At 44.3% G+C, this 21,780-nt stretch overlaps 7 non-coding genes across 7 annotated transcripts; all 7 read left to right on the top strand.

Annotated features, from left to right (window-relative positions):
* Positions 1–2,012: 2,012 nt before the first annotated feature.
* Positions 2,013–2,119, top strand: LOC138565243 (U6 spliceosomal RNA). The gene has a single exon (XR_011301140.1). It is a non-coding gene; the product is annotated as a U6 spliceosomal RNA (small nuclear RNA).
* A 2,395-nt stretch (positions 2,120–4,514) lies between these two features.
* Positions 4,515–4,621, top strand: LOC138565242 (U6 spliceosomal RNA). Its single transcript, XR_011301139.1, has one exon. It is a non-coding gene; the product is annotated as a U6 spliceosomal RNA (small nuclear RNA).
* Positions 4,622–7,026: 2,405 nt separating this feature from the next.
* Positions 7,027–7,133, top strand: LOC138565241 (U6 spliceosomal RNA). Its single transcript, XR_011301138.1, has one exon. It is a non-coding gene; the product is annotated as a U6 spliceosomal RNA (small nuclear RNA).
* Positions 7,134–12,467: 5,334 nt separating this feature from the next.
* Positions 12,468–12,574, top strand: LOC138565240 (U6 spliceosomal RNA). The gene has a single exon (XR_011301137.1). It is a non-coding gene; the product is annotated as a U6 spliceosomal RNA (small nuclear RNA).
* A 2,401-nt stretch (positions 12,575–14,975) lies between these two features.
* LOC138565239 (U6 spliceosomal RNA) lies at positions 14,976–15,082 on the top strand. The gene has a single exon (XR_011301136.1). It is a non-coding gene; the product is annotated as a U6 spliceosomal RNA (small nuclear RNA).
* A 2,411-nt stretch (positions 15,083–17,493) lies between these two features.
* On the top strand, positions 17,494–17,600 carry LOC138565238 (U6 spliceosomal RNA). Its single transcript, XR_011301135.1, has one exon. It is a non-coding gene; the product is annotated as a U6 spliceosomal RNA (small nuclear RNA).
* A 2,405-nt stretch (positions 17,601–20,005) lies between these two features.
* Positions 20,006–20,112, top strand: LOC138565236 (U6 spliceosomal RNA). Its single transcript, XR_011301134.1, has one exon. It is a non-coding gene; the product is annotated as a U6 spliceosomal RNA (small nuclear RNA).
* The last annotated feature ends 1,668 nt before the right edge of the window (positions 20,113–21,780 follow it).

Below are 21,780 nucleotides of genomic sequence, written 5' to 3'. Positions count from 1 at the left end.
CTCCGGGTTTGGCTGCTTTTAGTTGGTTGATTTCTTTTTTGATTTCTGTAACTTTCAAACAGTCCCATTGTGAAATACCATTGCCACAATGTGCTGCAGTGCATGAAAACCTAAAATTAATGGTAGGGAGAGGGAGAGGGGCTGGGGGGAAGAGAGAGTGCGGGAGGGTGGGAGGGAGCGAGGGAAGGAGACAGGGAGGAGAGAGAGAGAAAACAAAGAAAATATGGTATTTGGGGGCTATGTATTTGCATGGAAAAGATTTTAGCCTTTTAATCAAGTGGAAAGGGGCTCTGTGGTTGGTATCTCAGCCTGTTGATGCTTTGTTGAGTTGCTTGGAACATGCAAGGAAGGAGACCTGAAGCACTCCCGACCAGGTTGCATGTCTCCAAGTTACTGAAATCCAACAGACCTCCTCCCTGTGCCACAAACTTCTGGGCACTGAGCTCTGCAGTTGTTCCCCACAGGTCGCCAAGTGTCCCAGATTTACTTTCTCAGAGTTGCTAGTTACTGCTACCCCACCTCGACCACTATATTTTCCCCAGATACTTGCTACTGTGGAGTAAGCAGGGCTAAGAGAGAGGGAGAGGGGGTGTGCCTATGCAAATCATCTGCCAGTATGCTTCCTGGGAGGTCATTCCATCTCACCATCTGACACCTGGGCAGCGGCAGGTAATTTGGAGAACAGACATATTCGGACAGGCCACAGAGCAAAAGCTGGGCCGTTGATTGAGGATCCCTTTAGCCATGTCTCCCTAAGTTACTGAGGTCCAGAAAAATTCCACCCTCAGCTCTTATAGAGAGGTCCTTGGCCGATCGTGGCCGATCAGGGTCGGGGGTGGGGGGACTGCACACTGCCTCACCTTTTCACTGCTTTCTACAGCGGTAATGCTTTTGCAGAAGGGGCCTGTACAAGTGATTTTGTCTGCGCTGTGGGAAAGTGACATTTATCCACTGACATTAACCAAATTACTTGCGCTGTTCAACGCACATACATGCATAGAAATCATGTTATGTTTTTTGGGGAAGGTCTAGAGGGTCCTGCTGATGATTTATTAAGCTGTCTGCTACTCTTGCTTTTACATAGTCTTCCCTGCCCAGGCATGTTTAAGGCATACTGCATGTCCCTCCATTACAATGAAAACTCTGTTGAAAGCACAGAGGTACATAGGAATGGATCTGTTAAGAAATGAGACAAAAAGCCTGGAAAATGTAGAAACAGGTAGTATTTGGACTTAGCACATTTGACTGTGAGTTAGTTTATTGTATCAGTTGACCCACTGACCCCCTTACCTTTTGTGTAATACTTTTGCTCTCAGTGGGGTTGCCCAAAGTTCCCTTCTTAAAGCGGCTTTCTTATAAAAAAATCCTAGACCTGCTTTTTGTGGCACACATGCCTCATATCCCGTTGCAGTTGATAAAGTCACATCATCTCCCACCAGTACAAGCTGTAAAAGATTTCCAGGGCTTATCCAAGCAAACTAGACGTGGGTCGAAGGTTGAGCAATCCTTAAATCAGCAGCAAAGTTAAAATTGAAATCAGCCTCAGAATCCTTTATAGGATGGTCCAACATCTGTTGCTTACAGGGCTCAATCGGACAGCCTCTGGTGCTGACTCCTTAAGCCACCTCCTGTTTTTGCCTTGTCCTTGATACAGCCATGGGCCCACATACACTCAGAGGTACCGAGTTTTTCTCATGTCTATTGGGTCTATTGTGATGCTCTCAGGCTTGTATGACCCAGCCATTGTGATGGGGAGGGGGTTTTCATTTTGCAAGCACCCTGGACCATTAATCTTTATATCTTTAAATATAATTGGCATTAAACTAAAACCCTTTAGGGCCAGATCAATACAGCAGCAAAGAATGCTTATTCGTTGTTGTTTGCCTCTTCATTTCATACCACCCGATATCTAAATGGTGTTTGGACTTTCTGCCCTCTGAAATAAGGACATTTGGTATGGCAAACCTTTGACCAGAGGTCCTAATCAATGGTTTGATTGACTCTCCCTTTGCGCTTGCTTCTGCAACACATGTACTAATATTGGAATGATAATGGGAAATTTAAATCGGCCCCTGCTCTAAAGGATGACACGCACATTCGTAAAGCATTCACTATTTTTGGAACATGACTGGACAGAAACTTTCTTAATTTGCAAGTGTTGATTTTTTAATAGATCTTTCTTTATTGAAGATTGAAATTGTATGTTCATTCATATTACACGACAACACAATGCATTTTGCGCCAAATTCAACACTAATGCCTCAGGAGCCTTTTACTTGTGAGTCCTCTTGACTGAATGAACAGCCCCGTCCCCTTCAATTTCTTGACTTGTACTTTTACAAGTGGCACGCTTCTTTTGTTTTTTTTTATCCCATTCTACCAAACTCAGTATTATCACTTTCCCCCTTGTTGTGCACTCCAGCGTAAACTGCTTTAAGGTGCTATTTGCAAATATCGCTCTGAACTACAGCTTTACTTGCTTCTGGGCCTTAATCTTTAAATGGGGCTGAGCAGAGTACTCCGGGTTTGGCTGCTTTTAGTTGGTTGATTTCTTTTTTGATTTCTGTAACTTTCAAACAGTCCCATTGTGAAATACCATTGCCACAATGTGCTGCAGTGCATGAAAACTTAAAATTAATGGTAGGGAGAGGGAGAGGGGCTGGGGGGAAGAGAGAGTGCGGGAGGGTGGGAGGGAGCGAGGGAAGGAGACAGGGAGGAGAGAGAGAGAAAACAAAGAAAATATGGTATTTGGGGGCTATGTATTTGCATGGAAAAGATTTTAGCCTTTTAATCAAGTGGAAAGGGGCTCTGTGGTTGGTATCTCAGCCTGTTGATGCTTTGTTGAGTTGCTTGGAACATGCAAGGAAGGAGACCTGAAGCACTCCCGACCAGGTTGCATGTCTCCAAGTTACTGAAATCCAACAGACCTCCTCCCTGTGCCACAAACTTCTGGGCACTGAGCTCTGCAGTTGTTCCCCACAGGTCGCCAAGTGTCCCAGATTTACTTTCTCAGAGTTGCTAGTTACTGCTACCCCACCTCGACCACTATATTTTCCCCAGATACTTGCTACTGTGGAGTAAGCAGGGCTAAGAGAGAGGGGGTGTGCCTATGCAAATCATCTGCCAGTATGCTTCCTGGGAGGTCATTCCATCTCACCATCTGACACCTGGGCAGCGGCAGGTAATTTGGAGAACAGACATATTCGGACAGGCCACAGAGCAAAAGCTGGGCCGTTGATTGAGGATCCCTTTAGCCATGTCTCCCTAAGTTACTGAGGTCCAGAAAAATTCCACCCTCAGCTCTTATAGAGAGGTCCTTGGCCGATCAGGGTCGGGGGTGGGGGGACTGCACACTGCCTCACCTTTTCACTGCTTTCTACAGCGGTAATGCTTTTGCAGAAGGGGCCTGTACAAGTGATTTTGTCTGCGCTGTGGGAAAGTGACATTTATCCACTGACATTAACCAAATTACTTGCGCTGTTCAACGCACATACATGCATAGAAATCATGTTATGTTTTTTGGGGAAGGTCTAGAGGGTCCTGCTGATGATTTATTAAGCTGTCTGCTACTCTTGCTTTTACATAGTCTTCCCTGCCCAGGCATGTTTAAGGCATACTGCATGTCCCTCCATTACAATGAAAACTCTGTTGAAAGCACAGAGGTACATAGGAATGGATCTGTTAAGAAATGAGACAAAAAGCCTGGAAAATGTAGAAACAGGTAGTATTTGGACTTAGCACATTTGACTGTGAGTTAGTTTATTGTATCAGTTGACCCACTGACCCCCTTACCTTTTGTGTAATACTTTTGCTCTCAGTGGGGTTGCCCAAAGTTCCCTTCTTAAAGCGGCTTTCTTATAAAAAAATCCTAGACCTGCTTTTTGTGGCACACATGCCTCATATCCCGTTGCAGTTGATAAAGTCACATCATCTCCCACCAGTACAAGCTGTAAAAGATTTCCAGGGCTTATCCAAGCAAACTAGACGTGGGTCGAAGGTTGAGCAATCCTTAAATCAGCAGCAAAGTTAAAATTGAAATCAGCCTCAGAATCCTTTATAGGATGGTCCAACATCTGTTGCTTACAGGGCTCAATCGGACAGCCTCTGGTGCTGACTCCTTAAGCCACCTCCTGTTTTTGCCTTGTCCTTGATACAGCCATGGGCCCACATACACTCAGAGGTACCGAGTTTTTCTCATGTCTATTGGGTCTATTGTGATGCTCTCAGGCTTGTATGACCCAGCCATTGTGATGGGGAGGGGGTTTTCATTTTGCAAGCACCCTGGACCATTAATCTTTATATCTTTAAATATAATTGGCATTAAACTAAAACCCTTTAGGGCCAGATCAATACAGCAGCAAAGAATGCTTATTCGTTGTTGTTTGCCTCTTCATTTCATACCACCCGATATCTAAATGGTGTTTGGACTTTCTGCCCTCTGAAATAAGGACATTTGGTATGGCAAACCTTTGACCAGAGGTCCTAATCAATGGTTTGATTGACTCTCCCTTTGCGCTTGCTTCTGCAACACATGTACTAATATTGGAATGATAATGGGAAATTTAAATCGGCCCCTGCTCTAAAGGATGACACGCACATTCGTAAAGCATTCACTATTTTTGGAACATGACTGGACAGAAACTTTCTTAATTTGCAAGTGTTGATTTTTTAATAGATCTTTCTTTATTGAAGATTGAAATTGTATGTTCATTCATATTACACGACAACACAATGCATTTTGCGCCAAATTCAACACTAATGCCTCAGGAGCCTTTTACTTGTGAGTCCTCTTGACTGAATGAACAGCCCCGTCCCCTTCAATTTCTTGACTTGTACTTTTACAAGTGGCACGCTTCTTTTGTTTTTTTTTATCCCATTCTACCAAACTCAGTATTATCACTTTCCCCCTTGTTGTGCACTCCAGCGTAAACTGCTTTAAGGTGCTATTTGCAAATATCGCTCTGAACTACAGCTTTACTTGCTTCTGGGCCTTAATCTTTAAATGGGGCTGAGCAGAGTACTCCGGGTTTGGCTGCTTTTAGTTGGTTGATTTCTTTTTTGATTTCTGTAACTTTCAAACAGTCCCATTGTGAAATACCATTGCCACAATGTGCTGCAGTGCATGAAAACTTAAAATTAATGGTAGGGAGAGGGAGAGGGGCTGGGGGGAAGAGAGAGTGCGGGAGGGTGGGAGGGAGCGAGGGAAGGAGACAGGGAGGAGAGAGAGAGAAAACAAAGAAAATATGGTATTTGGGGGCTATGTATTTGCATGGAAAAGATTTTAGCCTTTTAATCAAGTGGAAAGGGGCTCTGTGGTTGGTATCTCAGCCTGTTGATGCTTTGTTGAGTTGCTTGGAACATGCAAGGAAGGAGACCTGAAGCACTCCCGACCAGGTTGCATGTCTCCAAGTTACTGAAATCCAACAGACCTCCTCCCTGTGCCACAAACTTCTGGGCACTGAGCTCTGCAGTTGTTCCCCACAGGTCGCCAAGTGTCCCAGATTTACTTTCTCAGAGTTGCTAGTTACTGCTACCCCACCTCGACCACTATATTTTCCCCAGATACTTGCTACTGTGGAGTAAGCAGGGCTAAGAGAGAGGGGGTGTGCCTATGCAAATCATCTGCCAGTATGCTTCCTGGGAGGTCATTCCATCTCACCATCTGACACCTGGGCAGCGGCAGGTAATTTGGAGAACAGACATATTCGGACAGGCCACAGAGCAAAAGCTGGGCCGTTGATTGAGGATCCCTTTAGCCATGTCTCCCTAAGTTACTGAGGTCCAGAAAAATTCCACCCTCAGCTCTTATAGAGAGGTCCTTGGCCGATCGTGGCCGATCAGGGTCGGGGGTGGGGGGACTGCACACTGCCTCACCTTTTCACTGCTTTCTACAGCGGTAATGCTTTTGCAGAAGGGGCCTGTACAAGTGATTTTGTCTGCGCTGTGGGAAAGTGACATTTATCCACTGACATTAACCAAATTACTTGCGCTGTTCAACGCACATACATGCATAGAAATCATGTTATGTTTTTTGGGGAAGGTCTAGAGGGTCCTGCTGATGATTTATTAAGCTGTCTGCTACTCTTGCTTTTACATAGTCTTCCCTGCCCAGGCATGTTTAAGGCATACTGCATGTCCCTCCATTACAATGAAAACTCTGTTGAAAGCACAGAGGTACATAGGAATGGATCTGTTAAGAAATGAGACAAAAAGCCTGGAAAATGTAGAAACAGGTAGTATTTGGACTTAGCACATTTGACTGTGAGTTAGTTTATTGTATCAGTTGACCCACTGACCCCCTTACCTTTTGTGTAATACTTTTGCTCTCAGTGGGGTTGCCCAAAGTTCCCTTCTTAAAGCGGCTTTCTTATAAAAAAATCCTAGACCTGCTTTTTGTGGCACACATGCCTCATATCCCGTTGCAGTTGATAAAGTCACATCATCTCCCACCAGTACAAGCTGTAAAAGATTTCCAGGGCTTATCCAAGCAAACTAGACGTGGGTCGAAGGTTGAGCAATCCTTAAATCAGCAGCAAAGTTAAAATTGAAATCAGCCTCAGAATCCTTTATAGGATGGTCCAACATCTGTTGCTTACAGGGCTCAATCGGACAGCCTCTGGTGCTGACTCCTTAAGCCACCTCCTGTTTTTGCCTTGTCCTTGATACAGCCATGGGCCCACATACACTCAGAGGTACCGAGTTTTTCTCATGTCTATTGGGTCTATTGTGATGCTCTCAGGCTTGTATGACCCAGCCATTGTGATGGGGAGGGGGTTTTCATTTTGCAAGCACCCTGGACCATTAATCTTTATATCTTTAAATATAATTGGCATTAAACTAAAACCCTTTAGGGCCAGATCAATACAGCAGCAAAGAATGCTTATTCGTTGTTGTTTGCCTCTTCATTTCATACCACCCGATATCTAAATGGTGTTTGGACTTTCTGCCCTCTGAAATAAGGACATTTGGTATGGCAAACCTTTGACCAGAGGTCCTAATCAATGGTTTGATTGACTCTCCCTTTGCGCTTGCTTCTGCAACACATGTACTAATATTGGAATGATAATGGGAAATTTAAATCGGCCCCTGCTCTAAAGGATGACACGCACATTCGTAAAGCATTCACTATTTTTGGAACATGACTGGACAGAAACTTTCTTAATTTGCAAGTGTTGATTTTTTAATAGATCTTTCTTTATTGAAGATTGAAATTGTATGTTCATTCATATTACACGACAACACAATGCATTTTGCGCCAAATTCAACACTAATGCCTCAGGAGCCTTTTACTTGTGAGTCCTCTTGACTGAATGAACAGCCCCGTCCCCTTCAATTTCTTGACTTGTACTTTTACAAGTGGCACGCTTCTTTTGTTTTTTTTTATCCCATTCTACCAAACTCAGTATTATCACTTTCCCCCTTGTTGTGCACTCCAGCGTAAACTGCTTTAAGGTGCTATTTGCAAATATCGCTCTGAACTACAGCTTTACTTGCTTCTGGGCCTTAATCTTTAAATGGGGCTGAGCAGAGTACTCCGGGTTTGGCTGCTTTTAGTTGGTTGATTTCTTTTTTGATTTCTGTAACTTTCAAACAGTCCCATTGTGAAATACCATTGCCACAATGTGCTGCAGTGCATGAAAACTTAAAATTAATGGTAGGGAGAGGGAGAGGGGCTGGGGGGAAGAGAGAGTGCGGGAGGGTGGGAGGGAGCGAGGGAAGGAGACAGGGAGGAGAGAGAGAGAAAACAAAGAAAATATGGTATTTGGGGGCTATGTATTTGCATGGAAAAGATTTTAGCCTTTTAATCAAGTGGAAAGGGGCTCTGTGGTTGGTATCTCAGCCTGTTGATGCTTTGTTGAGTTGCTTGGAACATGCAAGGAAGGAGACCTGAAGCACTCCCGACCAGGTTGCATGTCTCCAAGTTACTGAAATCCAACAGACCTCCTCCCTGTGCCACAAACTTCTGGGCACTGAGCTCTGCAGTTGTTCCCCACAGGTCGCCAAGTGTCCCAGATTTACTTTCTCAGAGTTGCTAGTTACTGCTACCCCACCTCGACCACTATATTTTCCCCAGATACTTGCTACTGTGGAGTAAGCAGGGCTAAGAGAGAGGGAGAGGGGGTGTGCCTATGCAAATCATCTGCCAGTATGCTTCCTGGGAGGTCATTCCATCTCACCATCTGACACCTGGGCAGCGGCAGGTAATTTGGAGAACAGACATATTCGGACAGGCCACAGAGCAAAAGCTGGGCCGTTGATTGAGGATCCCTTTAGCCATGTCTCCCTAAGTTACTGAGGTCCAGAAAAATTCCACCCTCAGCTCTTATAGAGAGGTCCTTGGCCGATCGTGGCCGATCAGGGTCGGGGGTGGGGGGACTGCACACTGCCTCACCTTTTCACTGCTTTCTACAGCGGTAATGCTTTTGCAGAAGGGGCCTGTACAAGTGATTTTGTCTGCGCTGTGGGAAAGTGACATTTATCCACTGACATTAACCAAATTACTTGCGCTGTTCAACGCACATACATGCATAGAAATCATGTTATGTTTTTTGGGGAAGGTCTAGAGGGTCCTGCTGATGATTTATTAAGCTGTCTGCTACTCTTGCTTTTACATAGTCTTCCCTGCCCAGGCATGTTTAAGGCATACTGCATGTCCCTCCATTACAATGAAAACTCTGTTGAAAGCACAGAGGTACATAGGAATGGATCTGTTAAGAACTGAAACAAAAAGCCTGGAAAAATGTCGAAACGCGTAGGATTTGGACTTACAATTAACTGACTCACATTCAGATGTGCTATCCCTTGCCCCCCTGACCCCCTTTCCTTTTGTGTAATCCTTTTGTTCTCAGTAGGGTTTTCCAAAGTGGCTTTCAAATAAAAGATCATAGACCTGCATTTTGTGGCACACATGCCTCATATCCCGTTGCTCTTGATAAACTCACATCATCTCCCACCAATACAAGCTGTAAAAGATTTTCAGGGCTTAGCCAAGCAAACTAGACGCGGGTCGAAGGTTGAGCAATCCTTTAATCAGCAGCAAAGTTAACATTGAAATAAGCCTCAGAATCTCTTAAAGGATGGTCCAACATCTGTTGCTGGCAGTGCGCAATGGGGCAGCCTGGGTCCTGACACCTTAAGCCATCTCCTATTCTTGCCTTGTCCTTGATCCAGCCATGGGCCCACATGCACTCAGAGGTACAGAGTGTTTCTCATGTCTCTGGGTCTGCTGTGATGCTCTCACTCTTGCATCACCCAGCCATCGTGATGGGGAGAGGGGTGTCGATTTGCAAGCACCGTTGAGCATGAATCTTTTTATCTTTAAATATAATTGGCATTAAACCAAACCCTTTAGGACCAGATCAATAAAGCAGCAAAGAATGCTGATGTATTGCTGTTTGCCGCTTAATTCCATTCCATCCGACATCTAAATGGTGTTTGGTCAAACGTTTGCCATATCAAATGTCCTTATGTTAAAGAGCAGAAAGTCCAGAGGTCCTAATCAATGGTTTGGTTGGCTCTCCCTTTGCGCTTGCCTTAAGGCGTCAGCCCGATTGCGCCCTGCAAGCAACCAGTGTTGGCCCATCCTTTAAGAGATTCTGAAGCTGATTTCAATGTTATTTTTGCTGCTGATTTAAGGATTGCTCAACCTTCGGCCCACGTCTAATTTCCTTGGCTATGCCCTTGACATCTTTTACAGCTTGTATTGGTGGGAGATGATGTGAGTTTATCAAGAGCAACGGGATATGAGGCATGTGGGCCATAAAAAACATGTCTAGGATCTTTTTTTATAAGAAAGTCTCTTTAAGTAGGGAACTTTGGACAACACTGCTGAGAGCAAAAGGATTACACAAAAGGTAAGCGGGTCAGTGGGTCAAGGGATAGCACATCTGACTGTGAGTCCGTTTATTGTAAGTCCAAATCCTACCTGTTTCAACATTTTTCCAGGCTTTTGGTTTCATTTCTTAACAGATCCATTCCTATGTACCTCAGCAAAACATGTACTAATATTGGAATGAAAATGGGAAAATAGAATTGGCCCCTGCTTCAAAGGATGACACGCACATTCGTAAAGCATTCACTATTTTTGGCACACGACAGGACAGAAACTTTCTTAATCTGCAAGTATTTATTTTTTAATACATCTTTTTTTAATGAAGATTGAAATTGTATTTTCATACATAATACACGACAACACAATACATTTTGGGCCAAATTCAACACTAATGCCTCGGGAGACTTTTACTTGTGAGTCCTATTGACTGAATGAACAGCCCCATCTCCTTCAATTTCTTGACTTGTACTTTTAGAAGTGGCACGCTGCTTTTGTTTTTTATCCCATTCTACCAAACTCAGTATTATCACTTTTCCTCTTGTTGTGCACTCCAGCGTCAACTGCTTTAAGGAGCTATTTGCAAACATCGCTCTGAACTACAGCTTTACTTGCTTCTAGGCCTTAATCTTTAATTGTGGCTTAGCAGTGTACTCCGGATTTGGCTGCTTTTAGTTGGTTAATTCTTTTTTTATTTCTGTAACTTTCAAACAGTCCCATTGTGAAATACCATTGTCACAATGTGCTGCAGTGCAGGAAAACTTAAAATGAATGGTAGGGAGGGGGGGGTTATGGGGGAGGGAGGGAGGAGAGAGAGACAGAGAGAGAGAAAACAAAGAAAATATGGTTTTCGGTGGCTATGTGTTTGCATGGAAAAGATTTTAGGCTTTTAATCATGTGGAAAGGGGCTCTGTGGCTGGCATGGCAGCCTGTTGATGCTTTGTTGAGTTGCTTGGAACATGCAAGGAAGGAGACCTGAAGCACTCCCGACCAGGTCGCATGTCTCCAAGTTACTGAAATCCCACAGACCTTCTCCCCGTGCCACAAAGTTCTGGGAGATGAGCTCTGCAGTTGTTCCCCACAAGTCGCCAAGCTCCCCAGATTTACTTTCTCAGAGTTGCTAGTTACTGCTACCCTACCTCGACCACTATATTTTGCCCAGATACTTGCTACTGTGGAGTAAGCAGGGGTAAGAAAGAGAGCGAGGGGGTTTGCCTATGCAAATCATCTGCCAGGATCCTACCTGGGAGGTCATTCCATCTCACCAGCTGACACCTGGGCAGCGGCAGGTAATTTGGAGAACAGATATATACGGACAGGCCACAAAGCAAAGGCTGAGCTGTTGATTGAGGATCCCTTTTGCCATGTCTCCCTAAGTTACAGAGGTCCAGAAAATTCCACCCTCAGCTCTCATAGAGAGGTCCTTGGCCGATCGTGGCCGATCAGAGGAGGGAAGTGTCGGAGGTGACTGCACACTGCCTCACCTTCACTGCTTTCTACAGTGGTAATGCTTTTGCAGAAGGGGCCTGTACAAGTGATTTTGTTCTGCGCTGTGGGAAAGTGACATTTATCCACTGACATTAACCAAACTACTTGCGCTGTTCAACGCACATGCATGCAGAGAAATAATGTTATGTTTTTTGGGGAAGGTCTAGAGGGTCCTGCTGATGATTCTTTTAAGCTGTCTGCTACTCTTGCTTTTACATAGAGTCTTCCCTGCCCAGGAATGTTTAAGGTATACTGTATGTCCCTCCCTTACAATGAAAACTCTGTTGAAAGCACAGAGGTACATAGGAATGGATCTGTTAAGAAATGAGACAAAAAGCCTGGAAAATGTAGAAACAGGTAGTATTTGGACTTAGCACATTTGACTGTGAGTTAGTTTATTGTATCAGTTGACCCACTGACCCCCTTACCTTTTGTGTAATACTTTTGCTCTCAGTGGGGTTGCCCAAAGTTCCCTTCTTAAAGCGGCTTTCTTATAAAAAAATCCTAGACCTGCTTTTTGTGGCACACATGCCTCATATCCCGTTGCAGTTGATAAAGTCACATCATCTCCCACCAGTACAAGCTGTAAAAGATTTCCAGGGCTTATCCAAGCAAACTAGACGTGGGTCGAAGGTTGAGCAATCCTTAAATCAGCAGCAAAGTTAAAATTGAAATCAGCCTCAGAATCCTTTATAGGATGGTCCAACATCTGTTGCTTACAGGGCTCAATCGGACAGCCTCTGGTGCTGACTCCTTAAGCCACCTCCTGTTTTTGCCTTGTCCTTGATACAGCCATGGGCCCACATACACTCAGAGGTACCGAGTTTTTCTCATGTCTATTGGGTCTATTGTGATGCTCTCAGGCTTGTATGACCCAGCCATTGTGATGGGGAGGGGGTTTTCATTTTGCAAGCACCCTGGACCATTAATCTTTATATCTTTAAATATAATTGGCATTAAACTAAAACCCTTTAGGGCCAGATCAATACAGCAGCAAAGAATGCTTATTCGTTGTTGTTTGCCTCTTCATTTCATACCACCCGATATCTAAATGGTGTTTGGACTTTCTGCCCTCTGAAATAAGGACATTTGGTATGGCAAACCTTTGACCAGAGGTCCTAATCAATGGTTTGATTGACTCTCCCTTTGCGCTTGCTTCTGCAACACATGTACTAATATTGGAATGATAATGGGAAATTTAAATCGGCCCCTGCTCTAAAGGATGACACGCACATTCGTAAAGCATTCACTATTTTTGGAACATGACTGGACAGAAACTTTCTTAATTTGCAAGTGTTGATTTTTTAATAGATCTTTCTTTATTGAAGATTGAAATTGTATGTTCATTCATATTACACGACAACACAATGCATTTTGCGCCAAATTCAACACTAATGCCTCAGGAGCCTTTTACTTGTGAGTCCTCTTGACTGAATGAACAGCCCCGTCCCCTTCAATTTCTTGACTTGTACTTTTACAAGTGGCACGCTTCTTTTGTTTTTTTTTATCCCATTCTACCAAACTCAGTATTATCACTTTCCCCCTTGTTGTGCACTCCAGCGTAAACTGCTTTAAGGTGCTATTTGCAAATATCGCTCTGAACTACAGCTTTACTTGCTTCTGGGCCTTAATCTTTAAATGGGGCTGAGCAGAGTACTCCGGGTTTGGCTGCTTTTAGTTGGTTGATTTCTTTTTTGATTTCTGTAACTTTCAAACAGTCCCATTGTGAAATACCATTGCCACAATGTGCTGCAGTGCATGAAAACTTAAAATTAATGGTAGGGAGAGGGAGAGGGGCTGGGGGGAAGAGAGAGTGCGGGAGGGTGGGAGGGAGCGAGGGAAGGAGACAGGGAGGAGAGAGAGAGAAAACAAAGAAAATATGGTATTTGGGGGCTATGTATTTGCATGGAAAAGATTTTAGCCTTTTAATCAAGTGGAAAGGGGCTCTGTGGTTGGTATCTCAGCCTGTTGATGCTTTGTTGAGTTGCTTGGAACATGCAAGGAAGGAGACCTGAAGCACTCCCGACCAGGTTGCATGTCTCCAAGTTACTGAAATCCAACAGACCTCCTCCCTGTGCCACAAACTTCTGGGCACTGAGCTCTGCAGTTGTTCCCCACAGGTCGCCAAGTGTCCCAGATTTACTTTCTCAGAGTTGCTAGTTACTGCTACCCCACCTCGACCACTATATTTTCCCCAGATACTTGCTACTGTGGAGTAAGCAGGGCTAAGAGAGAGGGAGAGGGGGTGTGCCTATGCAAATCATCTGCCAGTATGCTTCCTGGGAGGTCATTCCATCTCACCATCTGACACCTGGGCAGCGGCAGGTAATTTGGAGAACAGACATATTCGGACAGGCCACAGAGCAAAAGCTGGGCCGTTGATTGAGGATCCCTTTAGCCATGTCTCCCTAAGTTACTGAGGTCCAGAAAAATTCCACCCTCAGCTCTTATAGAGAGGTCCTTGGCCGATCAGGGTCGGGGGTGGGGGGACTGCACACTGCCTCACCTTTTCACTGCTTTCTACAGCGGTAATGCTTTTGCAGAAGGGGCCTGTACAAGTGATTTTGTCTGCGCTGTGGGAAAGTGACATTTATCCACTGACATTAACCAAATTACTTGCGCTGTTCAACGCACATACATGCATAGAAATCATGTTATGTTTTTTGGGGAAGGTCTAGAGGGTCCTGCTGATGATTTATTAAGCTGTCTGCTACTCTTGCTTTTACATAGTCTTCCCTGCCCAGGCATGTTTAAGGCATACTGCATGTCCCTCCATTACAATGAAAACTCTGTTGAAAGCACAGAGGTACATAGGAATGGATCTGTTAAGAAATGAGACAAAAAGCCTGGAAAATGTAGAAACAGGTAGTATTTGGACTTAGCACATTTGACTGTGAGTTAGTTTATTGTATCAGTTGACCCACTGACCCCCTTACCTTTTGTGTAATACTTTTGCTCTCAGTGGGGTTGCCCAAAGTTCCCTTCTTAAAGCGGCTTTCTTATAAAAAAATCCTAGACCTGCTTTTTGTGGCACACATGCCTCATATCCCGTTGCAGTTGATAAAGTCACATCATCTCCCACCAGTACAAGCTGTAAAAGATTTCCAGGGCTTATCCAAGCAAACTAGACGTGGGTCGAAGGTTGAGCAATCCTTAAATCAGCAGCAAAGTTAAAATTGAAATCAGCCTCAGAATCCTTTATAGGATGGTCCAACATCTGTTGCTTACAGGGCTCAATCGGACAGCCTCTGGTGCTGACTCCTTAAGCCACCTCCTGTTTTTGCCTTGTCCTTGATACAGCCATGGGCCCACATACACTCAGAGGTACCGAGTTTTTCTCATGTCTATTGGGTCTATTGTGATGCTCTCAGGCTTGTATGACCCAGCCATTGTGATGGGGAGGGGGTTTTCATTTTGCAAGCACCCTGGACCATTAATCTTTATATCTTTAAATATAATTGGCATTAAACTAAAACCCTTTAGGGCCAGATCAATACAGCAGCAAAGAATGCTTATTCGTTGTTGTTTGCCTCTTCATTTCATACCACCCGATATCTAAATGGTGTTTGGACTTTCTGCCCTCTGAAATAAGGACATTTGGTATGGCAAACCTTTGACCAGAGGTCCTAATCAATGGTTTGATTGACTCTCCCTTTGCGCTTGCTTCTGCAACACATGTACTAATATTGGAATGATAATGGGAAATTTAAATCGGCCCCTGCTCTAAAGGATGACACGCACATTCGTAAAGCATTCACTATTTTTGGAACATGACTGGACAGAAACTTTCTTAATTTGCAAGTGTTGATTTTTTAATAGATCTTTCTTTATTGAAGATTGAAATTGTATGTTCATTCATATTACACGACAACACAATGCATTTTGCGCCAAATTCAACACTAATGCCTCAGGAGCCTTTTACTTGTGAGTCCTCTTGACTGAATGAACAGCCCCGTCCCCTTCAATTTCTTGACTTGTACTTTTACAAGTGGCACGCTTCTTTTGTTTTTTTTTATCCCATTCTACCAAACTCAGTATTATCACTTTCCCCCTTGTTGTGCACTCCAGCGTAAACTGCTTTAAGGTGCTATTTGCAAATATCGCTCTGAACTACAGCTTTACTTGCTTCTGGGCCTTAATCTTTAAATGGGGCTGAGCAGAGTACTCCGGGTTTGGCTGCTTTTAGTTGGTTGATTTCTTTTTTGATTTCTGTAACTTTCAAACAGTCCCATTGTGAAATACCATTGCCACAATGTGCTGCAGTGCATGAAAACTTAAAATTAATGGTAGGGAGAGGGAGAGGGGCTGGGGGGAAGAGAGAGTGCGGGAGGGTGGGAGGGAGCGAGGGAAGGAGACAGGGAGGAGAGAGAGAGAAAACAAAGAAAATATGGTATTTGGGGGCTATGTATTTGCATGGAAAAGATTTTAGCCTTTTAATCAAGTGGAAAGGGGCTCTGTGGTTGGTATCTCAGCCTGTTGATGCTTTGTTGAGTTGCTTGGAACATGCAAGGAAGGAGACCTGAAGCACTCCCGACCAGGTTGCATGTCTCCAAGTTACTGAAATCCAACAGACCTCCTCCCTGTGCCACAAACTTCTGGGCACTGAGCTCTGCAGTTGTTCCCCACAGGTCGCCAAGTGTCCCAGATTTACTTTCTCAGAGTTGCTAGTTACTGCTACCCCACCTCGACCACTATATTTTCCCCAGATACTTGCTACTGTGGAGTAAGCAGGGCTAAGAGAGAGGGAGAGGGGGTGTGCCTATGCAAATCATCTGCCAGTATGCTTCCTGGGAGGTCATTCCATCTCACCATCTGACACCTGGGCAGCGGCAGGTAATTTGGAGAACAGACATATTCGGACAGGCCACAGAGCAAAAGCTGGGCCATTGATTGAGGATCCCTTTAGCCATGTCTCCCTAAGTTACTGAGGTCCAGAAAAATTCCACCCTCAGCTCTTATAGAGAGGTCCTTGGCCGATCGTGGCCGATCAGGGTCGGGGGTGGGGGGACTGCACACTGCCTCACCTTTTCACTGCTTTCTACAGCGGTAATGCTTTTGCAGAAGGGGCCTGTACAAGTGATTTTGTCTGCGCTGTGGGAAAGTGACATTTATCCACTGACATTAACCAAATTACTTGCGCTGTTCAACGCACATACATGCATAGAAATCATGTTATGTTTTTTGGGGAAGGTCTAGAGGGTCCTGCTGATGATTTATTAAGCTGTCTGCTACTCTTGCTTTTACATAGTCTTCCCTGCCCAGGCATGTTTAAGGCATACTGCATGTCCCTCCATTACAATGAAAACTCTGTTGAAAGCACAGAGGTACATAGGAATGGATCTGTTAAGAAATGAGACAAAAAGCCTGGAAAATGTAGAAACAGGTAGTATTTGGACTTAGCACATTTGACTGTGAGTTAGTTTATTGTATCAGTTGACCCACTGACCCCCTTACCTTTTGTGTAATACTTTTGCTCTCAGTGGGGTTGCCCAAAGTTCCCTTCTTAAAGCGGCTTTCTTATAAAAAAATCCTAGACCTGCTTTTTGTGGCACACATGCCTCATATCCCGTTGCAGTTGATAAAGTCACATCATCTCCCACCAGTACAAGCTGTAAAAGATTTCCAGGGCTTATCCAAGCAAACTAGACGTGGGTCGAAGGTTGAGCAATCCTTAAATCAGCAGCAAAGTTAAAATTGAAATCAGCCTCAGAATCCTTTATAGGATGGTCCAACATCTGTTGCTTACAGGGCTCAATCGGACAGCCTCTGGTGCTGACTCCTTAAGCCACCTCCTGTTTTTGCCTTGTCCTTGATACAGCCATGGGCCCACATACACTCAGAGGTACCGAGTTTTTCTCATGTCTATTGGGTCTATTGTGATGCTCTCAGGCTTGTATGACCCAGCCATTGTGATGGGGAGGGGGTTTTCATTTTGCAAGCACCCTGGACCATTAATCTTTATATCTTTAAATATAATTGGCATTAAACTAAAACCCTTTAGGGCCAGATCAATACAGCAGCAAAGAATGCTTATTCGTTGTTGTTTGCCTCTTCATTTCATACCACCCGATATCTAAATGGTGTTTGGACTTTCTGCCCTCTGAAATAAGGACATTTGGTATGGCAAACCTTTGACCAGAGGTCCTAATCAATGGTTTGATTGACTCTCCCTTTGCGCTTGCTTCTGCAACACATGTACTAATATTGGAATGATAATGGGAAATTTAAATCGGCCCCTGCTCTAAAGGATGACACGCACATTCGTAAAGCATTCACTATTTTTGGAACATGACTGGACAGAAACTTTCTTAATTTGCAAGTGTTGATTTTTTAATAGATCTTTCTTTATTGAAGATTGAAATTGTATGTTCATTCATATTACACGACAACACAATGCATTTTGCGCCAAATTCAACACTAATGCCTCAGGAGCCTTTTACTTGTGAGTCCTCTTGACTGAATGAACAGCCCCGTCCCCTTCAATTTCTTGACTTGTACTTTTACAAGTGGCACGCTTCTTTTGTTTTTTTTTATCCCATTCTACCAAACTCAGTATTATCACTTTCCCTCTTGTTGTGCACTCCAGCGTAAACTGCTTTAAGGTGCTATTTGCAAATATCGCTCTGAACTACAGCTTTACTTGCTTCTGGGCCTTAATCTTTAAATGGGGCTGAGCAGAGTACTCCGGGTTTGGCTGCTTTTAGTTGGTTGATTTCTTTTTTGATTTCTGTAACTTTCAAACAGTCCCATTGTGAAATACCATTGCCACAATGTGCTGCAGTGCATGAAAACTTAAAATTAATGGTAGGGAGAGGGAGAGGGGCTGGGGGGAAGAGAGAGTGCGGGAGGGTGGGAGGGAGCGAGGGAAGGAGACAGGGAGGAGAGAGAGAGAAAACAAAGAAAATATGGTATTTGGGGGCTATGTATTTGCATGGAAAAGATTTTAGCCTTTTAATCAAGTGGAAAGGGGCTCTGTGGTTGGTATCTCAGCCTGTTGATGCTTTGTTGAGTTGCTTGGAACATGCAAGGAAGGAGACCTGAAGCACTCCCGACCAGGTTGCATGTCTCCAAGTTACTGAAATCCAACAGACCTCCTCCCTGTGCCACAAACTTCTGGGCACTGAGCTCTGCAGTTGTTCCCCACAGGTCGCCAAGTGTCCCAGATTTACTTTCTCAGAGTTGCTAGTTACTGCTACCCCACCTCGACCACTATATTTTCCCCAGATACTTGCTACTGTGGAGTAAGCAGGGCTAAGAGAGAGGGGGTGTGCCTATGCAAATCATCTGCCAGTATGCTTCCTGGGAGGTCATTCCATCTCACCATCTGACACCTGGGCAGCGGCAGGTAATTTGGAGAACAGACATATTCGGACAGGCCACAGAGCAAAAGCTGGGCCGTTGATTGAGGATCCCTTTAGCCATGTCTCCCTAAGTTACTGAGGTCCAGAAAAATTCCACCCTCAGCTCTTATAGAGAGGTCCTTGGCCGATCGTGGCCGATCAGGGTCGGGGGTGGGGGGACTGCACACTGCCTCACCTTTTCACTGCTTTCTACAGCGGTAATGCTTTTGCAGAAGGGGCCTGTACAAGTGATTTTGTCTGCGCTGTGGGAAAGTGACATTTATCCACTGACATTAACCAAATTACTTGCGCTGTTCAACGCACATACATGCATAGAAATCATGTTATGTTTTTTGGGGAAGGTCTAGAGGGTCCTGCTGATGATTTATTAAGCTGTCTGCTACTCTTGCTTTTACATAGTCTTCCCTGCCCAGGCATGTTTAAGGCATACTGCATGTCCCTCCATTACAATGAAAACTCTGTTGAAAGCACAGAGGTACATAGGAATGGATCTGTTAAGAAATGAGACAAAAAGCCTGGAAAATGTAGAAACAGGTAGTATTTGGACTTAGCACATTTGACTGTGAGTTAGTTTATTGTATCAGTTGACCCACTGACCCCCTTACCTTTTGTGTAATACTTTTGCTCTCAGTGGGGTTGCCCAAAGTTCCCTTCTTAAAGCGGCTTTCTTATAAAAAAATCCTAGACCTGCTTTTTGTGGCACACATGCCTCATATCCCGTTGCAGTTGATAAAGTCACATCATCTCCCACCAGTACAAGCTGTAAAAGATTTCCAGGGCTTATCCAAGCAAACTAGACGTGGGTCGAAGGTTGAGCAATCCTTAAATCAGCAGCAAAGTTAAAATTGAAATCAGCCTCAGAATCCTTTATAGGATGGTCCAACATCTGTTGCTTACAGGGCTCAATCGGACAGCCTCTGGTGCTGACTCCTTAAGCCACCTCCTGTTTTTGCCTTGTCCTTGATACAGCCATGGGCCCACATACACTCAGAGGTACCGAGTTTTTCTCATGTCTATTGGGTCTATTGTGATGCTCTCAGGCTTGTATGACCCAGCCATTGTGATGGGGAGGGGGTTTTCATTTTGCAAGCACCCTGGACCATTAATCTTTATATCTTTAAATATAATTGGCATTAAACTAAAACCCTTTAGGGCCAGATCAATACAGCAGCAAAGAATGCTTATTCGTTGTTGTTTGCCTCTTCATTTCATACCACCCGATATCTAAATGGTGTTTGGACTTTCTGCCCTCTGAAATAAGGACATTTGGTATGGCAAACCTTTGACCAGAGGTCCTAATCAATGGTTTGATTGACTCTCCCTTTGCGCTTGCTTCTGCAACACATGTACTAATATTGGAATGATAATGGGAAATTTAAATCGGCCCCTGCTCTAAAGGATGACACGCACATTCGTAAAGCATTCACTATTTTTGGAACATGACTGGACAGAAACTTTCTTAATTTGCAAGTGTTGATTTTTTAATAGATCTTTCTTTATTGAAGATTGAAATTGTATGTTCATTCATATTACACGACAACACAATGCATTTTGCGCCAAATTCAACACTAATGCCTCAGGAGCCTTTTACTTGTGAGTCCTCTTGACTGAATGAACAGCCCCGTCCCCTTCAATTTCTTGACTTGTACTTTTACAAGTGGCACGCTTCTTTTGTTTTTTTTTATCCCATTCTACCAAACTCAGTATTATCACTTTCCCCCTTGTTGTGCACTCCAGCGTAAACTGCTTTAAGGTGCTATTTGCAAATATCGCTCTGAACTACAGCTTTACTTGCTTCTGGGCCTTAATCTTTAAATGGGGCTGAGCAGAGTACTCCGGGTTTGGCTGCTTTTAGTTGGTTGATTTCTTTTTTGATTTCTGTAACTTTCAAACAGTCCCATTGTGAAATACCATTGCCACAATGTGCTGCAGTGCATGAAAACCTAAAATTAATGGTAGGGAGAGGGAGAGGGGCTGGGGGGAAGAGAGAGTGCGGGAGGGTGGGAGGGAGCGAGGGAAGGAGACAGGGAGGAGAGAGAGAGAAAACAAAGAAAATATGGTATTTGGGGGCTATGTATTTGCATGGAAAAGATTTTAGCCTTTTAATCAAGTGGAAAGGGGCTCTGTGGTTGGTATCTCAGCCTGTTGATGCTTTGTTGAGTTGCTTGGAACATGCAAGGAAGGAGACCTGAAGCACTCCCGACCAGGTTGCATGTCTCCAAGTTACTGAAATCCAACAGACCTCCTCCCTGTGCCACAAACTTCTGGGCACTGAGCTCTGCAGTTGTTCCCCACAGGTCGCCAAGTGTCCCAGATTTACTTTCTCAGAGTTGCTAGTTACTGCTACCCCACCTCGACCACTATATTTTCCCCAGATACTTGCTACTGTGGAGTAAGCAGGGCTAAGAGAGAGGGAGAGGGGGTGTGCCTATGCAAATCATCTGCCAGTATGCTTCATGGGAGGTCATTCCATCTCACCATCTGACACCTGGGCAGCGGCAGGTAATTTGGAGAACAGACATATTCGGACAGGCCACAGAGCAAAAGCTGGGCCGTTGATTGAGGATCCCTTTAGCCATGTCTCCCTAAGTTACTGAGGTCCAGAAAAATTCCACCCTCAGCTCTTATAGAGAGGTCCTTGGCCGATCGTGGCCGATCAGGGTCGGGGGTGGGGGGACTGCACACTGCCTCACCTTTTCACTGCTTTCTACAGCGGTAATGCTTTTGCAGAAGGGGCCTGTACAAGTGATTTTGTCTGCGCTGTGGGAAAGTGACATTTATCCACTGACATTAACCAAATTACTTGCGCTGTTCAACGCACATACATGCATAGAAATCATGTTATGTTTTTTGGGGAAGGTCTAGAGGGTCCTGCTGATGATTTATTAAGCTGTCTGCTACTCTTGCTTTTACATAGTCTTCCCTGCCCAGGCATGTTTAAGGCATACTGCATGTCCCTCCATTACAATGAAAACTCTGTTGAAAGCACAGAGGTACATAGGAATGGATCTGTTAAGAAATGAGACAAAAAGCCTGGAAAATGTAGAAACAGGTAGTATTTGGACTTAGCACATTTGACTGTGAGTTAGTTTATTGTATCAG

The sequence above is a fragment of the Ambystoma mexicanum genome, chromosome 1q, assembly GCF_040938575.1.
Source record: "Ambystoma mexicanum isolate Mex_15411 chromosome 1q, UKY_AmexF1_1, whole genome shotgun sequence".
NCBI classification, from domain to species: Eukaryota; Metazoa; Chordata; class Amphibia; order Caudata; family Ambystomatidae; genus Ambystoma; species Ambystoma mexicanum.
Note: the sequence above shows the minus strand (reverse complement) of the source record. Positions and strands in the feature narration are given on the sequence as shown.